Below are 6,781 nucleotides of genomic sequence, written 5' to 3' on the forward strand. Positions count from 1 at the left end.
GGCCAGGCCACTTCATCAATGAATCATATGGTATGAAGGAAACAAGACTCACCAATTTAGCAAGGAGAGAAAGTTTGAGTGCTTAAAATGTTGCCCTTTCTTTGAATAATAGATGGATATTCCACAACGCAATCTGAGAATGAGTAAGTTTTTTAGTTTCTCCAACAAGGCATATGGGCACAAATTTACAAATAAGTAAAATAATAAATAAAATTTAAATCTGCCTTCTAAATTATACTTACTGATATTGAAATTGTGGTAACAATCTCCCCCAGCTTAAGCTTGAGTCTGTTCTCTATTAAATAATTGTGGACCTCAGTGTGTGTGTGTAGAGAGAGAGAGAGAGAGAGTAGAAATGAATGCATGCTATTAAATAATTAAAAATAACTGATTCATCTTTTATCAAATCCACGTTATAGGCAGTTAGTATTAACCTCTTGTAGTACCTTCAAGCCATGACCATACATGCCATGGAAGACACCTACCCAAATAGGACCAAATGAACTCCATGTAGACCTTAAAGCATGTTTCAATCTGTTTTGGATCAAAATTTCAACCTGCCTCTATAGAATCTTAAAATAAGTCAAACAAACGAATAAAGAAATATTCATGTCACTTAAAGATCTTGAATAGATTAACTTCTCAAAATAAGGATTTGATATAGATAAGATCAGTGGACGTAACCAATCAGTCTAGAAATAAAAGGAAGTTTACAAGTGACACAACTGTGCCTCCAAGTATCCATGACAAAATAGGAGTCTTGAGTACGCATTATGCAGAAATATTGAATATGCTAGTTGATAAGAAAAGTACCTTCAGGGTTATTGTACCAACAAAACCAGCTTTGACAGTGACGGGAAGATTTAGAGAAAGATCTGGTTACATGATTACGACTTGTTTGAAAACATAATGAGCATATGTTAGCTAGATTGGATCACAATTAAAAACAAAATGCAAATATGTCAACAGAACTTGATGGAATACTGCATATGCACTACTCCAAGTAATTCATATTATTTTATTACAAGGTGGCCTTCAGCTGTACCACTGCTGGGTTGAACAAACAAAAGACCGTTTCTTTAGATCAAGAATAGAACCACCCTAGTAGTAGAAATCATGGTGTTGGGTGCGTTCAACCGCATGATTACCTGCACACCGCATAGATCTAAGAATTTCAGATGTGGTAGAAATGCCATCTTCCTATAAGCCTGGTCTGTTAAGCTGCAAGAAAAGATTGAATATTATAGCTAGTATGTTCATTTGAAGTCAGGCATGCATGCATGTCAAAATAGGTGGAGCATAACTCAAAAGCATGGCATTCATGCTTGTCAGTACAACTGCAACATTTTTTTGAAGGTCAGTACAACTACAGCCTAACTTTAAAAAATAAAAATAAAAATCCTTTTCTATACCTTGAAAGGGCATAAAGGTTCAAGCTTCAGAGGGAAGAACACTTGAGAAGTATCTGTTGCAATCTGCCATCTATTAGCTTGATGCACCTAAGAATGATTGAAGGGTTATGTTACATCTATAAGCATGAAATGTGGCATGATTCAAGCAATGATTACCATTTTCACCAATCTAGAATTAGATCACATAAAATGATAAGATGATTAGTTTTTGCAATATTGATATTGATGCATGTACTGTACCCTTGAGATACAAAAACATATCGGTATCAGATGGGAAATATTGCATGTATAGGAGAATGTGTCCCTGTCTAAGGGAAACATCAGCAAAATGATGGAATTTTTCAATGGAACTTCAGGAGATGTTTCACAAGAGAACAAGTTTGCATAATATGTTTCATGTCGGCTATATGTGTCGCAATTCCACACAATTATCTTTCTATCATCTTTATGCTTTAAATTTTGTACATAGAATTCAGCACCTCCGATTAGTTTCAATAACTTTTATTCTATTTACATTTGCAGGCCAAGGTAAAATGCTTGGGACAAGCTGATTGAAAATTTCTGAAGGGGACTAGTCATGTGGAAACGCAAGCTCCTCTAGATCTCCTTAGTCTTTCGGCAATCCAATCGTGTTTCTGAAAGTTGTATTCTCTAGTCTTCCAATGTACACTCTCTAGATGTTCAAAGTAGCTGCTAGATTAGAATCCATCTAAAAGAAGTTTTTGTGGAGTGGTAGCGAAGAAAAACACAAATAGCACCCCTCCTCCTAGAAAGACATAAGACGAGCAAAGCTTGAAGATTTTGATATTAGACAAACAGGGCTCATGAATACCAAAGCCACGCATTCACGAGGTGCCTCCACTTGTGATCCAAATGACACCATGCCCGAGCCATGCATGTAACTTTTGAACAAATTTACGAGATGTCTCCACTTATGATCTAGATGAAATGAGAAAGATTATGAGAGAATTTCAGGGCAAGAATGGAAGAATAATATCACTGCATTTGATATACATGAAAATCAAGCTACATTGAATGAGTAGTCCACACTAGTTTACAATAAGAAATTCAGAATTCTTAACATCACCATCAAGGCTTATCCCGGCTATTTAGAGTAGGTTGAAATTCAAAAAATCAGAATTCATACATGAGATGAAATTAGAACCTTTTGATGAGAATGCATACCTCGTCAAATTCAACACTTCCAACTCTTGATAATTATCAGCAATTAGATGCAAACTCTAGTCCGTTATATTCTGCAACTCGTATTACACCCCGAAAGTTAAAAACAAGCTTCAATGTAAACAAATTTTAGAAAATTTGTATAGAAACAATAACAAGGAAACATCTTCATGCATTATATATGGGCCTGTTTGCTAGACACGTAAAAATGAGTTCATCTGAATTTAGTTGCTCATAATATGCGTTAGAGATCATGATTGTTGGTTATCAAGATTATTTTTAATCCTAAAATGTGATGTCTAATGCATGATAAAGATTGATGAATGTGAGATGAACTCAATTTAGGTGGCTACCAAATAGTCCCTGAGTGTGGACAAGAACTTCTACATAGATTATGCAGTTAAGATACTATTCTATAAAATCTCATGGATGCTTATTATGCAGCACATGCTTCAAATGGGAATCTTTATGCACCTAAAGCTGTTTTTTCAACATTATTTTGATAACTTAAAAGATGTTTACTCAAATAGTTTTTTCATAGGTTCCCCATAGAAAATAGAACTATACTTGAAGAAGCTCTAGCTAACCCTCTTTTGCAAGAGTATCATGTTAGCCTTGTAAATTAGAAGACTAAAGCTGGACTTGCTTTTTTAGCCTACCACAATGAGGATGTCCTGATAAGAACAACTTGGAAACATTCAATCTTTCTATGTTCCCCTCTCATCTCTTAAAAACCATCTATAAGAACCAGAACCAGTTCTCAATTGAGCTCCCATCTAAACTAAGGTTGATGGAACTAAATGGTGATTATTTCCATCTCATCACCAATCTCTTTTCCAAAATTGCTTTTATGTTACAAGCTTCCAATGTCTGTATCTTTTATCATTCCTTTCCATATCCACAAGGACAGTGAGGGAGAACTTTCCAAAGAAAGTAGAAAATGCCATTTTATCCACAAGTGGAAATTTTTACTTCCATTAAATGTCTTCTACCATCATTGAAAATGCCCAAGAAATCCCATAAATATTGAGAAAGTAGTTCTAAAGTCCAAAATCATCCCTGTGTCAGAGTGAAACGAAATGAATTTTTCTTTTGCTTTCATTCTGCCAAGTCAACATCATTCAACCTACGGGTTAATTGCCACTCAAGTTCAAGTTTCCAATCCATCAATCTATGCCTAATTCTCCTGTCAGAAGTTCACCTTCCACACTTAAGATTTCTTTGCACCTAACCACTAAAAATATAATAGACAACTAATAGCACTAAATGGGCTTTGTTTCTTTTTTATTAGCCAGAGTAACCTTATCAATGAAGGACAGAAAGAAATATAGAAAATGATAGAGAAACTGGAAATATATACAGGAGTGTCTACAGTTGCAAATGACACCCTTTATAGCTTGAGAATGAGCAATAAAAAGCAAGCAAAGTACATTTAATTCCATTATCTGACGAAAAATCCATCCCCTGTATATCTGCATTGAAGGGGAGTCTCGTACACTAACAATAATAGAAGAACAAGGGAAGATGGCAAAAACCACAATGTTATCCAAACATCACCCTTTACACCTTGATAAAAATCTCAAAAAATTACCTTAATAACTTTATAAGATCTATTTGTGCTTTTTTTTTGGAGGAAAGATGAAGCTCTATTTGTGCTTGACTTTATTCAACCTCAAACATCTAATACACAATTCCATTTTGCAATTTCAATACTAGTGGGTGAATGAGAAGACTCAACATTTAGGTATCTTCAGAATGCCAGTAAAATGTGCGTGGGCATGATAATCTCAATAGAAACCACCAATTCCAATTATCCCATGAAATTCTTAATGGAATAAAAGAACTCGGGTGCCAAAACAATCATATTTAGTGACAGAATAAACAATCCCAATATAAAAATACAAACAGAAGATGGATAAAGAATCACAAAAGAAAAATAGAAATAGAAGATGGAATGAATTGTGGATAGGGGCAAGGCCCCCAAACAAACAATTATAAGGCAAATGCATCTTCTTTGACGATAGATACCTTACAGCCACTCAAGTTTAGATCTATTATCTCTTTGCAGTTCTTAACCAAATGCTTCATATAGCCACCATGATGTATTTGGTTAATCCATTCTGATAAATAATTTTAGTTTATGACACCAAATTTCAGGCATATTGAAGGCCCAAGTGGACCACACCATAAGCAGCAACTATAAATTAATATCCATGTTTTCTACCGTGTGGTCCACTTGAGCGTTCGATCTAGCTGATTTTTTTTCATCCTCTAACGTAATATTTACAAATAAATAGATGGCTTAGATATAACATATAGTTTTTTTTTTAGGCATCATAAAGCCCCTTACAATACCATTAATTATTAATGGTGTATTAACTTTTCAACTACAGATTAAAACTATAGTAATTGTAGGTAAGGCTTATATCCGTAGCAGAAAAATAACGTGGTCTGTATCCTTTGCCCCTTTTTTTGGTAGTGATATTACACTGCATGGGCCAAAGTTATCTTGAAGAAGTACGAAGATGTCCTTATTGCAACAAAAATTTATCATGCTATAGAAGCCACTTCAGAGTTCTTCCAAAAGGACACGATGATTTATAAAGCCTTTTTGAAGTATTGATCTTCCACTACAAATTCTTTCCATCTTCCATTCGGAGAGGTAAGCATCACCTTGTGGGATTTATATAGGATGGTTGGCCTGCCTATCTCTGGATCTTTCCTCGATGAATACATTCCTTCAAACGAGGAATTTGCCTATGTTGCTCCCAACAAAACACCTAAGATTACAACATCAACAATTGCACTTTTCCACGAAACGTCTTACTTTGCTGACGTTCATAAGATATTCCCTCTTCAATGGCTTGCACATTCTTCTCGATACTTAGTGTAAGTGCTTTAACATTTTTTTCTTACCTTTCAGACTATACTTACCTATAGATATAAAATTACTCATTCACTCCCTTTTCAGGTTTTCTGGCAGCCATTGTGCCGAACTAGAAGCCAATGGCAAAAAGATAAGGGGCCCGGCCGAATTCTCCACTGAGATTGAATTAGCTTCTTTCTTAGCTTATTGGTTGAGTTTAGTCATGCTTCCTAGCTTAAAAAGTCTCAGACACTATTCGACCAAATTTATTTGTGGCAGCGGGCATGATGGCAGAAGGTAGAAAGAAATATTCTCTAGCCCCTCCCATTTTATGCTCGTTATAGAGCTTTCGGTCATGCTGCGGCGCACTGCTCAAGCCCAGCACTAGGAGTTACATCTTCTTTTATTCCATGACACTATTTCTCCAAATAGCTTGACAGTTATTTCCCCTGGACTTACAATGACCCAGAGAAGGCTTATGTCCATCCCGATCATCTGTCCCTATGGCATTTCTTGAAGTGAAAAATGATAAAGAAGGGGTATGAATGGATAGTGGATAAAATTGAATACATGGAATCTATTGACTTCTTCCCTTTTTATCTAGATTACAAGCTGAAGACAAAGATGTTGAGGATAACAATGACTTGGAACCTGTTGAGAGAACCTTCTTTCTTTGCATTCGTTCTTACAGTCTTCCCTTACGAGGAGTAGAATTCCGGCGAGAACCATACTATCTAAGTCGCTTGTCTAAACAATTTAGATATGATCAAGTCATGCCCTAGGCAAGTGAGGAGGTCACACGGACAATGAGGAGCTATGGAGTCAGCCCCTACAACTGGGCCTTAATATTGAAGCAGCTCCTGACAAGAAATTTTGGCTCTCGATTTCTTCTTCAAGTGTACAATCATCAAGTGACGGCTTCATATTCCTAGATGCAGTGGTGGGCACATCATTACTACTTGGTGCACAGTTATTTTTTGGTGGATCAACCTATCTGGGTTCCTCCTCCACGCTTGAGGAATTATAGGCCAGAGCAAGGGATTGGATATTTTTACGAGAAAGATTAGGCTACTATTCCATGACAACTTCATCGTAAAATTTCCATAGAAGAGTCAATTAGAGAAATAAAGCCTCTCAATACTCTAGAAGGATGGATTGCTTTTGGTTCACTTTTGGATTTGATAAAATGGGGAGAAAGATCGGCCACTCCTCGCAATGAATTTGAAACTGCAAGTGATATCCTGCATTCTCCTACTCCTGAAGGAGGAGATCAGCCTACTCACCCTACTCCAGTCATTCCTCCTACTACAGAGCCACTACT

At 36.2% G+C, this 6,781-nt stretch overlaps 1 long non-coding RNA gene across 4 annotated transcripts; it reads right to left on the bottom strand.

Moving 5' to 3' along the window:
* Positions 1-434: 434 nt before the first annotated feature.
* Positions 435-4,684, bottom strand: LOC131243884 (uncharacterized). 4 transcript variants are annotated; one of them, XR_009170229.1, is made up of 5 exons: positions 4,623-4,684; positions 2,598-2,668; positions 1,413-1,499; positions 814-1,221; positions 435-481 (listed from the first exon to the last, which is right to left on the bottom strand). It is a non-coding gene; the product is annotated as an uncharacterized LOC131243884 (long non-coding RNA). The 4 variants fall into 4 exon arrangements; XR_009170224.1 differs by having other exon boundaries at positions 479-563; XR_009170238.1 differs by lacking the exon at positions 435-481 and adding an exon at positions 540-557.
* Between the last annotated feature and the right edge of the window lie 2,097 nt (positions 4,685-6,781).

This window comes from Magnolia sinica, chromosome 1, assembly GCF_029962835.1.
Source record: "Magnolia sinica isolate HGM2019 chromosome 1, MsV1, whole genome shotgun sequence".
Classification (NCBI taxonomy): Eukaryota; Viridiplantae; Streptophyta; class Magnoliopsida; order Magnoliales; family Magnoliaceae; genus Magnolia; species Magnolia sinica.